This window comes from Aphis gossypii, chromosome 2 (genome assembly GCF_020184175.1).
Source record: "Aphis gossypii isolate Hap1 chromosome 2, ASM2018417v2, whole genome shotgun sequence".
NCBI lineage: Eukaryota > Metazoa > Arthropoda > Insecta > Hemiptera > Aphididae > Aphis > Aphis gossypii.
This window is the reverse complement of record NC_065531.1, coordinates 88,568,815-88,588,271: the sequence shown is the minus strand read 5'-3', so window position 1 is coordinate 88,588,271 and position 19,457 is coordinate 88,568,815. Positions and strand designations below refer to the sequence as shown.

The window sequence follows — 19,457 nt, the reverse complement described above, 5'->3', positions numbered from 1 at the left end:
CACAGTTATTAATTAAAGTATTTTTCAATTGTAGTCGACTCTTCTCTGGATATTTCTAATTGTGATCAAATGTTTATCATCTTACGGCATGTAAAATAAAATAGGGAACCTGTAAAAAGATTTTTAATATTTTTAACAAATATTGGTCATAAATCTAAAGATTCAGCTGATAATATTTTTAAGTTTGTGGATTTAAATGGGTTGGACACAATAATAAGCTATGAACATGACTGGAATATATTCTGGACTCTAAGCTCAAATAAAAAATCGGGCAAAGTGGGTACCATTCTGCTGTACATTAGGTGGTGGGGTGGACCTCGGACTAGGGTAGGTTAAATTTGAATGCAATGATAGGTATCATTGTATGTGAAAAACAATTCTGAACGGAGATGATTTGTCAGTCTAGAATATTTAAAGTTAGATATAAATACAAACAATTTTATGAATTTTGAACTACAAAATAATTTGCAAATATTCATAATTTTGACGAATTTTCGTCAAAATTTGAATTTAAAATGCTAATAAAAAAAAATTGTGCCTATGTATTCTTATAATTTTTTAATCACTATAAGAATAACTTATGAGGAACTTTGTATTACATTTTCAAGTATTTTGATAGGGCCAAAAAAAATTTTATCGACACTTTAAAAAAAAATTTTCAGAAAAATTGAAAATTTCAGTTGTCTATAAATAGCTCAAAAAAACTCAAAATATTTTGAAAATTAAATCATGTAAAGAAAATGCCTATTTAAATAACTGGTAAAATTTTCAAGTATCTACGACTTATACTTTTTGAATAATAACAAATATTTAAAATTGTTTGAGGATAAATAATCGTAATCGTTAGGCGATTTCGTAAAAATTTAAAATTCAAACGCACTTAAAAGTTTTCCTATAATGATACTTCTAGTTTTCTCTATAGATACTTGAAGGAATATTTAAGGAAAACTTAGTGTTGTATTTTCAATTCTTAGTTATTAACACAAAAAATTTTATGGCTTTTCAACTTCAAAATTACTTGCAAATTTTCGCGTTTTCGACAGATTTTATAAAAATTTGAACTATAAACACTTATAAAAAAAATTGTGACTAACGAATTTTTAATTTTTTTTAGCTACAATAAGAACAACTTATAAGGAACCTTGTATTAAGTTTTCAAGTTTTTTTGGTTATCCAAAATTTTTTTCCCGACATTTCAAAAAAAAAAATTCTCAGAAAAATCTAAAATTTCAGTTGTCTATAAATAGCTCAAAAGAAGACAAATTAAAAATTTAGCCATGTATTAATAACAATAATATAAACATGTGGTGAAAATTTCAAGTATTTACAGTGATTAGTTTTTGAGTTAGCACCATTTAAAAAAATCGATTTGGTCGAAAACTGGTTTTGCGTAAAAATTCCCGTTTTTCCATCCCTTTTTGTTTGTTTTTCTTGATTTTTTTGAAAACTGTTGGAGAGTACCTATTAACTTTTGATCTCTAAAAAGTACCTAGAATATTCACTTTGCCATCGGAAACCACCCCTAAAGTTTAAAATTGAATCATTATTTCGACAAGTTATGGTGTACTCAGACACAAAACAAAAAATAAACACACACACACACACACACACACACACACACATCATTGTAAAATCAATACTTTCATCACTTCGTTCAGAATCTAAAATATATTTAAGCATTTATCAATTTATTTTAGTAGAATCTTGTTAATTATATCTATTTTTATTAGTATTTATTGTACTATATAATCTTAAATTATCTATATAATAAGTAATTCTTTGTACACTATATATTGCCTTCGAGCGTTAAATAAATAAATTTACTGTACTTTACTAATAGTTAATAAAATCAACTACATATATTGGCTACGAATAAATAGTGTTCACAAAATTTTCCCCGTAAGTCAGCGATTCTAAATCACAAAAATTCCAGTATGTATTGTTCAAAATAATGAAATTTACAATACATATTATATATGTAATAAATTATAATAATATTATATAGTAATTTATTTATTTGAGTTTTTTAAAATTAATCATATTTAAAAGTATACTATATAAAATGTATAAAACATACAAATTGTTATGTAATACTTTTAATACTTTACAAAAAATGTCATAATCATAAGTTGTGATAAAATGATTTAATAATAAAAATTTGATAGTGAAAAATATGTATAAATAAATATAAGCGAAAAATTGAAGAGCAAAAATGTCTAAAATGTATACAAGTTTGCAAAAATGTAAAAAATGTACCTATGGTGTACCTATGTATCTAAATTTTCAGTGATTAAAAATTTTAAAAGAGTTTATTTTTTTCAATATAAAAAGTGTTCTTCAATAAATTTATCACTCTGTATTATAAGATTCAAGATATTTTATTCTTGATATAGGAATGAAATTTATAACGAAGAGAAAAGATTTAAATATGCACCTACTTGTGACAATTACAAGTGAGTAGTGACCATGATATGTCACTAATACAACGTTGTTAGTTAATCATAGCAAAAATAGCGTTAAACAATGAAACAAAAAAAAGTCATTAGTATGTTGTATACCTCTAAAATGAGTCATACCGTGAAAAATTTGAGGACTTCCAAGTTAGAGAGTTTCAGCATTGCGCACAGTAAAAAAGTTATATGGATGTTTGTTTTACGAGTATATATATATATAATTCAAAGTTATTATAATAATATAATCAAAATGTACATCATATTATAAAGTTTGGTTTATGAGACATCAATTCGCTAACCAATGTATCTATCAATCATGTTTTTGTCTTAGTTACGCTTGATAAAATATTTTTTATTTTTTCTAAACAGCCCCCGTGGGGTAGAAAGAAGAAAAGTTTAATACAAAATACACATTCACTCTGACTATCATTTAGGCACTAAAAGTTGAAACTTTGTAAACAAAGGGTAGTTTTTGTCTCTTCTTGGTACCACTGTGAGAAATTGCGAGAAAACTATTCGAATCACTGAGAGAATAATTTCGACAAAAGAAAACAAGACTTCCTATTTTTTACTGTTGAAGTTCCAGATCCAATGAACGTATTCGATAAACCACACATTTTACTGGTGAAGAACATCGATAAGTTTATATGCGTAAATATATAAGAGTAATAATTATATAAAAAATGAAAAACGAAAAAAAAATTTATAAAAAAATATAATATTTTGCTATATTACATTAAACAATATTGTAAATAACGATAATATTATACAATGATACTCCCAATATAGTAATAATTATCACTTATTGTTTTATTTTTACCATGATTTTTGTTTATATCAAACCCCAAATTATATTAAATCGAATTGAATAACTTAAAATTATCGTTAGATAACCTGATACTAAATAATTCTAACGTCGTTTACAAAAATATATATTTTTAACAAAGAATTATTTTTATTTCAATACTGATAAGAATTATATTCTAGTATAATGCACCTAACAATTATTAACCTTAAGTTCTGTATAATATGATTCATATTTCATAACATGTACTTAGATTTTTTGCTATAATAATTGATTTATTTAATTCAATAATTTTCTAAAGGAAAATTATATCTAAATATATAATATAATATTTTTAAATAGTAGTATATATTAATAGCATATCTACTATAATATAATGTATAATGTGTACAGGGTTAGCTATAAAAAACATATTAAAAAAAAATAATAATTTTAACGTTAACAGTACTTAATTTGAGTAATTCGTTTACAACTTATGAACATTTAAATATTCATTCAATTTACTGCTACTGGGTAATTCATAATTATTCTTTTCCTATCCTTGTACCCTATACTCTATAGTAGTATAGAGCATCGAAATAGAGATTATAGACTCAGCGTTTGGGGTGGGTAGTGATAGGATAGGTCTGATTAGTATGCCTATTATACTTATTAGTTCTTATTAGTTATATTCGTTATGAATATTGTTAAATCGACATAAAATTTTGTTTTGACTTCTGGTTTTTATTTTTGGGTTTGAGAAATTGCCCAGTAGAAGTGAATTGAATGATTATTTAAACGTTCATAAGTCACAAACGGATTATATAGTTTTGAAAAAAAAAAGAATAATAATTAATAACGAATATCAAGATATTTGTTTATGAGTGTGAGCCAGCGTACAGTGTATTTAGTGCCATAACTCATTGCCGAATGACCCCACTAATTTGGATAGGTTTATTAAACACAAATTTATTAACATTGGAAACAATTGTGTTTTGTTTTTGGAGTTTCCGAGCCAATAACAGTCAACCGAGGATAAATATTATAAAAACCAAATGGGGTCATTTACATTGTGTAATGATAGAGGGGCGCAGGTTCAGAGCGTGTGTGCCACGTGGATTTGTGTAAAAGCAGTAGTAGGAGCATGTGAAGAGGAAGGTAGGGCGTTTTTGAACGCAGAGATTCGATAAAAACTATATGGTCGACCACGGAGTATGCACGCGAGGGTAGGGTTAGAAATATATATTAGCCCAGGAGGCTCCATAAATCAACGAATGTTGCTGACAGTTTTGAGCCACAAAGGCCGTCTGTTTTATTCATTTATCAACATTATTATCGTATACATAAAACAGTGCATATGTATTTATAGTCATCCATCCTCTTTTTCTCCCTTTTTGACTCAATAACTGAGTACCTATAACTATTTCGTTGTAACAGAAAATCATTAAAATTATAAATATATTATTTACACAATATTATATCTAATATTAAATTACACCTTTAGTAATATTAAAATATATTGAATTTACCAATTATTTGTTCATTAAATAAATATTATTTTCAAGCAATTCTATAATTTGACATATTAATATTATAATGTCTACTATTTTTTCTATAATAATAAATACTATATGTATTTAAATTTCAAATTCACTTGTCCAAAACGTAAACTATAATACGATAATATACTAAACCATAATGATTACTTATATTACTTAATTCATTCAAATAAAACGTGGAATATTTTCCAATAGTCATTAACTAACAAAATATTTTATAATCGTAGTGATATTTTAAAAAAATAATAATAAAAATCTGTTGACTTGCTCATAAAATGTTGCATTAATCAATTTTTTTTTAAATTGAAATATAGGTTAGCCATCTCAGTTGCCATTGAGTATAAAAAACCATAATTTTAATTTATAAAATATATAAAACTGGTTAAGAGTCTACTAAAATATATTGATATATGCTTAAAATAGTTTAGACTCTGATGAATATATTAATTTTACAATAAAGTGTGTGTTCATTTTTTTTTCATCCGTGAACATGAAAGGAATATTTAATAGTTCGATTCTAGATTCTGAACGAAGTGATAAATGTATTGATTTTACAATGATGTGTGTGTGTGTTTTTGTGTTTATGTACAGCATAAAAAGTCGAAATAATGCGTTAATTTGAAATTTCAGGGGTGGTTTCTAATGGCAAAGTGAATATCCTAGGTGCTTTTTACAGATCAAAAGTAAGAATTTTCCAGTAATTTAAAAAAAAATCGGTGAAAAAAAAGTGACGAAATAATAAGAATTTTTACGTAAAACCATTCTTCCAAAAAAATAAATTTTTTATACACTTGTAACTCAAAAACAAATTAAGTACTGTAAATATTTGAAATGTTCACAAAATATTTTTATTAGTGTTATCTATACACACTTAAATTTTCAAAATATTATTGCTTTTTTGTGCTATTCACAGACAACTGAAATTTTTGATATTTTTCTAATATTCTAAGCAATTTATTTTGAAATGTCGATAAAAAATTTTGGATACCCAAATAAATTTAATACAAAAATTCTTATAAGTTGTTCTTAATTCTTATAGTAGTTATTATACTAGTATACCTATATTAGAAGTACCACAGAATAGAATAATCAAAATGGACACTGATAACAAATTACATTGTAAGATAGGGCCAAAAAAAAAATAAGATGCCATTTTAATTGAGGTAGTTTTTATTAATTCAATATTCCAAACCATACGTCTACGTTACAAATTTCTTCAACAGAAGTCCGAAATTCTGTTTGATTTTTGATTTAATGATTTACCATCATTTTAATTAGATTCTGTAGTTTTTACTTTACGTCTACATTTTACATTATTTTAATTTAATTCTAATCACTACCTAAAATTGATAAAAACAACCTCCAATAAAATGGCGACTGATTATCTGTTATCGGCCTGCCACCCAAAAGTGACAACCCCCTGGTAGTACTTTACTTATCATTAGTTGAATCTCAAATCACGTATGGTATAGTAGGTTGGGATGGAGTCTATGATAATAATATGTTCTTATTCAACTACGAAGGTGTCAAAACGCTATAATTAAAATTATTATGAAAAAAAAGTTATAGACAATATAAATATCCAACAGAAACGTTGTATAAAGAGTTTTATGTTTTGAATATTAAAAATGTATATTTTAAAACAAGTATAATATATACATATATATATATAGGTTATAATATTAGGGTATAATATATATATATATAAAAAACATATAATCTTACATCATTTAAATCATAATATTAATACGAGATATGCATTAAACAAATATTCTTAATTTTGGCCAAAAAAACCTTTTAAAAGGTTTTCGATTTTATTGGAAATCGCATTTACAACATAATGCCTATTAATAAATATGCAACTACCACTTTTTAAAAAGCAAGTTTCATACTGTTTAATGCAGAGGTTTCCAAACTTTTTATTGTACGACCCATTTTGGAAATTTTGGAAATTTTGTGACCCACAATATCAAGGAATGACCTATTTTTTAGTGAATCAGTTGCTTACAACAAAAAATATATATTTATTTTTAATACAAAAATATAATCATAACCCATTTGTGGGTCGTGACCCATAGTTTGTGAACCTCTGCAGCCCTAGTCTTTTTTTATAGTAAATATCTTATAATTTATAGGTTAGGTTAAAAAACGAAATTTATTCATCGAAAATCATCAACTTATCAATTGAATCTTATTTATTTAATTTATATTTTATGCAAACTTAAATATTAAAATATCAGTTATTGTAAATGGTTTAGTATTACTTTAATAAACAAAATATACACACACACGATATGAATAATATGAATAATCATACGCAATTAATCTATATTATACGCAATGAAAAAATTACACCTGTAGATTTAAGTTAAATAAAAAAAAACAACTTAGTAACCTATAAAATTATTATTTTCTCGCCTACTTAAGTATTGTATATCTCACATAAATACATACTTTAAAAATAAATACCTAAGTACTAAGTTTTAGCGGACCAGCAATTATTAAGTAGGACTAATAAATTATTTTTAAAACTCAAAAGAAATCAGTTAAAATATATTTTTTTTACAGTCATAACTCAAAATTAAATTTTTGGTTATAATATATTCTCAGTAGTCTGTTCCGATGATATTACTTCTGTAACTATTGTTGTATTGTAATAGATATAATATGTGTATATAGCTATAGAATTGAAATGGCTGGATTATATTTCCCGAAACGGAAGGGGTCTTTCGATCCCCAACGTAATAAAAGTATCGAAAGAACATAATTAGCCAGGATTGATTTAGTATAGAGTATGGGATTTTCTTTGGTCCAACGCCAACAAACACTTGGCTAAAGGGGAAATGTTGCCCAGTTGGCTCGGGTAAAGGAATCAAAATTCCAAACCCTTAAAGTACCATTCTTTCTTATATAGTATATACTATTGTGCCTATTAAACATAATAATCAAATACATATAACTGTTACTTTTCATTTTTATTTTTAATGATGTTTTAGGTTTATTGAGGTATATATTATTTAGATTCTGAACGAGGTGACGAATGTATTGTTTTTATAATGATGTTTGTTTTTTTTGTTTATTGTTTTTGTCATTTGTATCTATGTATAGCAAAACGTTTTCAATCGTACAACACCGGTATAGCATAACTTGTTGAAATAATTCTTCAATTTCAAACTTCAAGAGTGGTTTCCAATAGCAAAGTGAATATCCTTGGTGCATTATAGAGGACAAAAGTAAGAATTTTCCAGTAGTTAGAGTAGTAGTAGATAGTTAGGTTCTTCGATATAATTTTTATCTAAATTTCATATCTGTATAAAGAATAAAATATCTTAAATCTTGCGTGATACATTTATTGAAGAACACTTTTTATATTGAAAAAAATAAACTCTTTTAAAATTTTTAATCACTGAAAATTTAGATACATAGGTACACCATAGGTACATTTTTTACATTTTTGCAAACTTGTATACATTTTAGACATTTTTGCTCTTCAATTTTTCGCTTATATTTATTTATACATATTTTTCACTATCAAATTTTTATTATTAAATCATTTTATCACAACTTATGATTATGACATTTTTTGTAAAGTATTAAAAGTATTACATAACAATTTGTATGTTTTATACATTTTATATAGTATACTTTTAAATATGATTAATTTTAAAAAACTCAAATAAATAAATTACTATATAATATTATTATAATTTATTACATATATAATATGTATTGTAAATTTCATTATTTTGAACAATACATACTGGAATTTTTGTGATTTAGAATCGCTGACTTACGGGGAAAATTTTGTGAACACTATTTATTCGTAGCCAATATATGTAGTTGATTTTATTAACTATTAGTAAAGTACAGTAAATTTATTTATTTAACGCTCGAAGGCAATATATAGTGTACAAAGAATTACTTATTATATAGATAATTTAAGATTATATAGTACAATAAATACTAATAAAAATAGATATAATTAACAAGATTCTACTAAAATAAATTGATAAATGCTTAAATATATTTTAGATTCTGAACGAAGTGATGAAAGTATTGATTTTACAATGATGTGTGTGTGTGTGTGTGTGTGTGTGGTGTGTGTGTGTGTGTGTGTTTATTTTTTGTTTTGTGTCTGAGTACACCATAACTTGTCGAAATAATGATTCAATTTTAAACTTTAGGAGTGGTTTCCGATGGCAAAGTGAATATTCTAGGTGCTTTTTAGAAGTCATAAGTAAGAAGTTTAAACTCACTTTTCAAAACAGTCGATCTTTTAATATTGTTGTAACCTAAAAATTAATCTCTGTAAATACTTGTAATTTTTACCAAATATTTATATTAACGTAATCTATACACAGTTAAATTTTCAAAATATTCTGGCTTAATTCGATTTTTTTTAAATATTCTTTTTTGAAACGTCAATAAAAAATTTGAAAATTGTATACAATATTTCTTACAAATTGTTTTTAGTGTAGTAAAAAAAATATTTTTTATTTTTTGAGCTATTTATAGACAACTGAAATTTTCGTTTGTTCTATGAATTTGAAATGTTGATAAAAAAATTTCGGATGCCTAAAAATCTTGAACATTAATACAAGGTTTCTCCTAAGTTGTTTTTTTAGATGTTATTATGTCATCGTGAAATTTTTTATTTCATATACCTAATAATATAAGTAAACATATTAATTTCACACAAATAAAATTATTGATTTACAATAGAACAACTTATAAATAATAATTATTCTTCGATTAAATATGTAATTATTCGTACAAATTTAAATTTTAAATGTTTATAAAAAAAAATATTGTGTACATATGTTTATTTTAGATTTTTTTTTTTGAATTTAGTATGAACTACGTATGAGCAATATTTTATTTTAAATTTGAAGTTATGAATATCAACATTTTTATCATTTTTTATCTACAAAATAATTTGCAAATTGTTGTGGTTTTGATGAAGTTTATTTAAATTTGAATTTCAAATGATTCGAGTTTAAAAAAATAATTGTCAGACTAATAGATTTAATTGCCCACTTAAAAACTTAAATGAGAGAATTCAAAATGTCTATATATAATAAAAAGAGAAATACTATATATTTTTAAAATTATTTCATTTCTAGAAAGTGACAATTAGATATATAAACAATTGGTGACAAATTCAAGTATATAGAATTATTCTTTTTTTGAAATAAAACAAGAAGATGTATTAGACTACATTTATTTTGATGTGATTAATATCGATAAGATGATATTATGTATCCACAAGTGAAATAATTCATTTATTCTCAAAAAATATTGAATATTATAGTTATAGTTATATGATAGTAATATGTAACAATAATGTATACATTATCCAGCTTTTATTGATGATACAATATTTTATACCTATGCTGTGTCATGAATAACCCACTCTGTGTTTACTATTTTAATTCCCAACCTCTTACCTCTCCTTATATTTCAAATATACTATGATAAGAAAGATAGTAATTCATAGTCGCATTACGATCACCAACAGAGTAATCCATAAGTGCACCTCAAATCTCAATTTAACTGTGGGACAAACTGGAAATTCTGTTTTGTAATACCGATAATATATTACACATAACATGACGTATTTAATGCAATTTAATTATATATCATACTTATTAGTTATAACTGTTATTAAAGGCTTAAGATTTTTTTATCCAATAAAAAATAGTCATTGGATATTGCAAATAATTTTATTGTATTTCGTTAACGGCTTATACAATTTATTTTTAATCAAATATTTTAAATTTATTTTCTAAACATGTGTTATTAATTATTATTATTGATATTTACTTAACACTACATTTATTTGAGTAAAAGTTGTATCAATTTAAGTGGGATTAAGTGAAAATTGTGACAAATAGCGTATTTACTGAAAAATCTTTTTTTTTTTTTTAATAATAATTTAACCCATTTAATAATCACTAAATAATTATTCTATTTATATTATATAATTTTTAATATTAATGATTGAAAAATAATTAAATCATATAAAATCATATTATGTTAAATTGCTTATATGTTACCTAAGTAATGTATAATCTTATATTATTTAATGGAAGTTTGAATATGATAAGAAGGTGATGAATAAGATGAGAGTGAGATAAGATAAGGTGAGAATATGATGAGAAGGTAATTTATTTACAGAAAATACCCTCAGTGTATTATATTATAATATATTTATATATTACACACTGCAACAGTGCTGCAGGTAAGCATAATTCTGAAAAATGTATTTATTATAGATTACAAGGTTATTAATTGTGATTTTTTGTATTCCTATTTTATTTAAATGAGAAAATGGAAACACATAATTGTAAACTATTCAGGGTACGTATTGATTTTGATAATATGGCTTTTTATAAGCTTAAAAAACACAAATGAGTCTCATTAAATGTAACATGAAAGATATATATATATAGGTTAGGTTAAGTATATACTTAAGCTAAGCTAACCTTTATATACCTATCAAATTAGAAGAAATATATGAGCACTCTAATTACAACGTCAACAGAATAAAAAATAAATGAATATGCATAATATACATTATTATAAATATTAGAGAATGAATTATTATGTCAGTGTAAGTATTAATTAAACTTAATTATCAAAGTTTGAATGTTAGTGATGAAAAATTGAAATAGACTGTAATATTTTTACCACAGCCAATCAGATTCACATAAATAAGGCAACGATGTCATGGATACCAATACTTCTCTTTACTCTATATCAATCTCTCTAGGACTTGTTTGGAAAAATAGTAAAAAAATCCACTATACAATTTTCTCTGCTCATTTTTTTTTTTTGTCAACTCGTTTTTTTTTTTTTGGAATTTCTTGTTCTGGAAATAAAAAAAAATGTTTTCCAATATCATCTTGCTGCCAACGATTATTTTAATATTATAATAACATATAAGTCACATATATAATATGTATCTATGAAATGATGTTTAAAGGTCAAACCTGTTAAGGAAATAAGATATGTTGTGTTAATTTTAACTTTATATTGGTACCTACACATATTTTATACTTCTTACAATTTCACTACACATAAAACTATTTTTCAAAATTACCAGAGTGTAATTAACGATTTGTCTCAATGCATTCTAAAAAATAAACAAAAGGAAGTTGTGAGAAAGCCATCGGTGGTAAATCATTTCAAATTTTCCTTTCTGCATTATTTTCAATCTCGATTTATCACAATGAAAAGTAAACCGATACATTTAAGAATTTTCAATGCAAGTATTATCCTTTTTCAAGGGAAGAAAAAAGATGGGAAAGGGCGTTAAAAAATCACAGCAGTCGAGTCAAAACAGAAATCTAGGCCGTCGTCATCCGGAGTGATTGATGGTCTCTTCTTTCATCTTCAGTGCACCATTGTAATAAACTTTTATCTTTTACCAGACGGAAGGAGAAAAAAATCGTAGTCCCGGTAAACCCATCCCTAATTACACCATAATGACTTAAGCGTTTCAACTCCAAACTTAATTAATTTTGGTCTTGTTAACATCCTTAACCAGTGCACGAAAAGTAAATTTTTTCTTTCTAACTTAAATTATTATTTTCAATGATTCGTTTCTAAAAGTTGAGTGTAAAACATAACTCATATTAATTATTGTCATGATATGTACGTATGCAATAAATATGAATTTTGTCAATGTAAATTTGTTTTTTATAGAAATAAATATACATAAAAATGTATTTTTGTATTGTACTAATTTGTATACATTTAATATTCCCAAGAAAATAAGTCTTAGTAAATAGGTAGTTTTAGTTTTTTTTTCTTTGAGTGAGTTGAATCAATCGAGAGATTTTCATATTAAAATTAACCATGATTTTTAAGAGAATTAATAATACAATCAAATAAGTATTATATTGAGTTTCAAAATATTCCCCCTTAATAGGTACTTTGTGTAATTTTACTATGTATCTGAATTTTGTTGTAAAATGTGTAAAATTAAAATACTTAGCTAGATAAAAATTTTGCTTAAATAAATTTATTAAAACAAAATAAGTAATTATATTATTATATTACTGTTTTTACCACGAAAAAAAATATTGTAATATTTTAGTGATAAGTAAATGCTAAAATATTCAAATTTAAAAAAAAAATCTAATTTTACTTAACATATGACAAGGAAAGAGTTTTTCATTTTTTTTTTTTTATTATTAATTACTTGCATCTGAAAATTCTAAATTAAAATACCTAAGTTAATCATATTTTTTACAGGTATTATACTTTTATTGAGTGTCATATAAAATAAAATTTAGCTTCAAAAGCTTTGTCGGAAATAAATAGATAATATACATATGTTTAATAATATAGCTTATTTAGTAGGTCATAATTTTTATTTTTCAACTAGTTATATACCTAAATTTACCCTATAGTCTTATATTCTTGATAAAAAATCATTTTCTGTAGGTATTTGTTTTCTTAGTTACGATTGCATATATTTTTGATACTAAATTTACTAATTTAATGTTTGTGATTGAATACATAAAAATGTTTATATTATCACCCAAAAACTATCGTGTATAAAAAACAAGTTCGGGGAAAAAAACTGAAGAATTTTCATAACATTTACTTATTTGATTTTAATGTTAAAATATCAAACATTCCAAACAACCACGTAAATTAGTATATTCAAAACACTTGGCATATTATATTATTTTATAGATCTATAAGCGCTTGTTTTTCGCTGATAATAAATAATTATAGTATATAAATTAAAATATTGATGTTATAGTAATACCGTATGAACCTCATAGATTTAAACTTAACATTATATTGATTTTAAGTTATGCAACTCAAAATTTACAACTATTAATATCATTAAATATTATTTATATAGGTAAATATAATATTTTTTAATATCTTTGTATGCAAATTATTACTTTATTTATTACATTCATTTACATAATATACAAAATATTAAACATTTTAAAAATATTAAAAAAGTGTACTTATCGTTTGTTTATTGAGTTTTGTTTAATGTTTAATTATCTTTAAAAGTAGTATTATGATAAATAATTGAATACATTAAAATCGCAATATAATAATAATTTTTAAACATCTGACAAATTTTTTTAATTTTTAATTTTTATCAACGAATTTAACAAAAATATTACCAACTGGGTACCACTTTACTGTTTGGTAGGTATAGAGTGGATCGCTGTGATGGATGTGTTAAATTTGAATTCAATAGTAAACAATAAACCACTATGATGAAACCACTGAAACATGATATTTAAGCGGAAACAATCTATGAAAAAAATAAAATAACCAAGTATATTATTTTATATTATAGTTTTGCTATTTAAGTAATTTATTTTATTATTCATACATAGTAGGTTGAATTAATTTTCAATTGACAGTTTTTGTAAAAACCAAAAATTGTAAAATTTATTTGTCGCTTAATAACTCAAGAAAATATCAAATATTTTAGAAATCATTATATCATAAACACTTATAAAAATTGAAATCATCTATGGTTATTTATTGTAGAATTAAGTGCACCAAAAATAATAAAATTGATTTTACTGAAAACTGGTTGAAATTTTCTTTTTCCTATAATTTTTTGTTCATTTTTTCTCGATTGTTTTGAAAAAACGTGATAATTTTTAATTTTGACATCTTAAAGTACCAAGTAAATTTAATTTTCTGTCCAAAACTATTCTTAAAATTGAACATTGAAACATTATTTCATCTACTTGTTATGTATACACTATATACTATATAAATTATTGACACATCATTATAAAATCAATACACACATCCCCCAACTCAGAGTCTTCAATAAATTAGAAAAGTGTTCAATATATATATTAAATCTAAATTAGAGAAAATTTTCCCTTGGTATACGTTCACAATAAACAATTAGTTACACTTCTTTTATGCATCTCATATTACCTATATTATCAACACAATACTTATTATAAATATTATACTAAAAAGTGTACATTTTCGTGGGTATCCGTTTCGATAGAAAAAAATAATAAATCATTCAAAATTCGTCTAATAAATTATATCGTGTCGGGTAGTGTGTTGTAATAGTCACATAAATGTAAATATGTGGTAATACATACGTAACCTGTGTATAAATTAGTCTTCAATTCTAAACTCATCACAATTAAAATATACTACAACTTTGTATTCCGCCACAGTTATTCAGATTCCTCTACCTTACTACTATCGGACCCAATCCATTGGGAATGACGTCCACATACATGAACATAATATTTTTATAAATTGGAATAGTAGTATTATAAACACAATCTACCATCTTAATTAATGATAAGACATTAAAGAAAACTGATTAAGTCGTTTCAAAAATAATACAAAAAAATAAAATTAAACCATAGCCATGTGACAAGAGTGAAAAGCCATACATCATAATTCTAAGTATTATAATTTATTGATTAAATCAAAATGCAGTGTAGCGGATGTTGGGTATATAAAATATATTAATCCATTTATTTTTCAGCTATCTAACACTGACAGCTTGGTATGCACATACCCATTTGAAATAAAAAACTAAAATAATACCCAGATCCATGATTTAATTTTGTATGCATATTTTAGTATGGACTGTCGTAAAACTTTATTTTGCATAATATAACAACATTTCAAGTCAAACAGCTGTTTGATAATTATGATTTATGGACGATTATGTGTTATAGTTTTATAATTCAGATTTTTTAGTCATTTCTTTTTTTTTTATTTGGTGTTTACAAAGCTATAAATAAAATTTGTATTAATTAATATAATGCATATGATATTTTATATTAATTATTTTTAACCTAAATAGTTTATAGATTCTGAGTAAAGCGATTAATGCATTGATCTTACAATTATTTGTGTTTTATTGTTGTTGTTTTTTTTTGTGTGTATATGTGTACACGAAAGTAGAATAGGAAATTAGAATTTTAATAATTCGATTTTAGATTCTGAATTGAAGTGATGAATGTATTGATTTTACAATAAGTATGTGTTTTTTTAAATTCTGAACTAAGTGATGTTTTTTTTGTGTCTGTGTACACTAATCTAATCTGCCTAAAAATACCAAAATGTAAGTTTTTTTATAATTATTGTAAGCCAAATTTATGTTAAATATAATATTAAATTTCAACTCTTAGCTACTTATACAAAAACTATTATGAATTATACCTACAAAATAATTTACTAATATTAATGTTTTCGACAACTTTTTTTTTAATATTTGAACTTTAAATGCTCATAAAAAGTATTGAGCGTTTGTATTCTTATTATTTTTGAATCATTAAAATACTAACTTATGAAGAACTTTATATTAAATTTGATTTTATCGATATTTATAAAAAAAAAAAATTCAGAAAAATCGAAAATTTCAGTTTTTATAAATAGCTGAAAAAGAGCCTCTATATTTTTAAGGTTGAACTGTACATTGATAACACTAATAAAAACATTTGATGAAAATTTAAAGTATTTAAAAAAATTCGTTTTTGAGTAACAAGTGTATAAAAAAATTTATTTTGAGGAATAATGGTTTTGAGTAAAAATTTCCGATTTTCCGTCACTTTTTTTTTTGTTTTTCTCGATTTGTTTGAAAACTGTTTGAAAATGTTTACTTTTGACCTCTATAACGTGCCAAGGATATTCACTTTGCCATTGGAAACCACCCCCAAAGTTTGAAATTAAAGTATTATTTCGACAAGTTATGCTGTACACAAAAAAAAAACACATCATCGTAAAATCAATACATTCATAACTTCGTTCAGAATCTAAAATTACAAATTACAAATTATTTTGTATTTAAAAGTATATAAGAAATGTTCTATTTATTATGTTATATAATTTTATGATTCTTAATGCGATTTTAAATTTATAATAATGAAACAGAATTTTACTCAAATTTTAAATTAATTTTTTAAAAATGTTTAGAAAAAATATTCACTTGTAGAATATCGATTTATTCCCAAACTATTTTTGTAATTTTTTTAATTCAACTGTTGTTAACAATAGGCAATAGCCATAAATGTTTGAACTTTCACCAAATATTTATATTATAATTTTATAATTTATTCTAATATTACTCTTACAATTCAAAATATATATATATTATAAGCTATTCTTTATTCTTTACAGTATTAAATTGATTTAAAAATTATAAGAATACATAGGTACACTTTTTTTTTATTAGCATTTAAACTTCAAATGCTCACAAAATGTCGTCAAAATCATAAATATTTGCAAATTGTTTTGTTATTCATAAAAATTTTTGTATAAGCAACTAAGAGTTGAAAATTGAATACAAGATTTTTCAGAAGTTTAGCTTACGATAATTATAAAATAACTGAAATTTCGGCGTATTCAGCCCATTAAAACATAATAATCACTTTTTTCACCAACCACTGAACATTATATTCTAGGCTGACAATAATCATCTTCGTTCAGAATCGTTTTTCGTATACAATGATACCTATCATTGGATTCAAATTCAACACTCCTATATGTATAATAGTGATCTACATGGCACATAATGTACAGCAGAGCGGTACCCATTTACCCGTTTTTTCAAATATTGATTTAAATGAACTTAATTACAAATTATTTTGATCATTTAAACTGTTAGATGTTTTTATTATACTTACCTAATATAGTAGTAAAACTGATAATGGTTCGTTTAGATGGATAGGTAACTAAATAGTTATGTTAGAGGTTATTCTGAATAATAAAAGTATTCATTGACGAAATGTACTATTTTAAAAGTGGAATAATTTAGTTATTTAGTCAAGGTAGAATTTTTTCATTCAGTGAATGTAAAATACTATTTGACAGATGAAATATTTATAAACAAGTAAACACGAGATACGCACATATGCCAGACAGTACCTATTACTACTTTGAATATTTTATATATTTATCATATACAAAATATTACAGTAAAATGTATATTATATTGTATAATATACAGAGTGATTTTTTTTTATCATAAAACACTCGTTATTCTAAGTGTTGACTTTTTTAAATTTTTTCTTTTAAATTTTTTAGCTTTATGCTTTTCTAAAACTATACAACATTTAAATTTTTTTCACTCTTATATTTAATAACGAAACTACTATCAGTTTTTGATTTTCAAATGCCAACCTATGTTTAAAATAAACATCATAAAATAATAGGGCTATTTTTTTTATAAATTGTAACGTTAAAATTATTATTTTTCATTTATAGCTGCTTAAAGTTTGGTGGTATTCGATTTTTATAATACTTCTTATTTATGAAGACCAGTACCTAGTCACATGGGTAGTAAATAATTATAATAGGTACATATTTATTATTTTCTTGTGTAATAAACTTGTTGTAGACTATCATTCAGCGCAGTGATGAACTTTGTAACTGTAGGTTATTATTGTTACTACGTCATGTATAATCTGTCCGTGTTATTATCGACGGCTGCATCCGAATTGCATGCGATTTCTTAAAGGGGTCTGTCCGAATTGCATGCCACCTCATAAAGGGAGTTGTCCAAATTGCATGCCATGTATCAGCAATAGCTTATTTATTATACACTTGTTATATTAGGTAAAACTTAAACTTTTTTTTGAACTTTTCTAATTTATGTTTAATTGATGTTTTAAAACAAGTACAATGTGATATATAAATATAAAAATGTGTAGTTCAAATTTAAATAATAGACGTCTATAAACATTGGAAAAAGAAAAATTTAAAGTTCAGTGATGATGCATAACTTCAAAATAATGAAATTAGTAGAATTTCATTTGTAGAAAAATTAGCAAATATTGTGTTGCCGACATCCAAATAAATTTTATATTATTATTATAATTATTTATTTAAAATATATCATTACAAATGTAAAATAATATATTCACTTTATTATACTAAACTAAATGTAACAAAAGCCCGTTCTTACAGTGGAAAAGTAAGTTAAATTAGAAAAGTTCAAAAAAAAAGTTCAAGTTATACCTAATATAATAAGTGAACAGTAAATAAACTATTGCTGATACCTGATAATCTGATGGCATGCAATTGGGACATCCCAATTTATGTTTTTTTTTTTTTGGCATGCAATTCGGATGCACGCTAATCGACGACTCACAAAAATAAATCTCTATAATAATCTCTATTATTAACACCTGAAAACCTCAAACCACCCAATTTTGAGCAGGTATAACTCGTTAACGGTCAAATGAAAAATAATAATTTTAACATTTAAGTTCATAAAACAATAGTCCTATTATTTTATGATATATTAAATATAGTTTGCCATTTGAAAAATCAAAAACTAATAGTGATTTCACTATTAAATATAAGAGTGAAAAAATTAAAATGTTGTATAGCTTAAGAAAATCAGAAATCTAAAAATGTTGAAAGAAAAATTGAAAAAGTTGACGCTTATTGAAAAATGAGCGTTAACAATAAAAGAATCACCCTGTATAGATGTATATGATATACCAAAATTTTTTTTTTGTCTTTTACAACCTTGTTGTTTCCATGAATTCCACGTCAATTTTAACGGCTGTTCGTCGGCAAAGTGGTTTTCCATTAGCGACAAATGTGTGACGTAGCTAGTACGAAACAACTATAATAGATATACTAGGTACGTGAGACTGTGGGAGTCATTGCGTAATACAT

The 19,457-nt window shown here is 24.2% G+C and overlaps 1 protein-coding gene across 2 annotated transcripts in view; it reads right to left on the bottom strand.

Moving 5' to 3' along the window:
* Window positions 1-19,457, bottom strand: part of LOC114122851 (spondin-2) — a 127,067-nt gene that overhangs the window by 16,292 nt on the left and 91,318 nt on the right. Inside the window, exon 1 of one of the 2 annotated variants that reach the window (XM_027985632.2) lies at window positions 2-109. The exons of the other annotated variant lie outside the window; for it this stretch is intronic. The gene's annotated coding sequence lies outside the window, so the exon portion shown is untranslated. Of the gene's footprint in view, window position 1; window positions 110-19,457 lie in introns of those variants that run through there. 2 annotated transcript variants of the gene reach the window in all.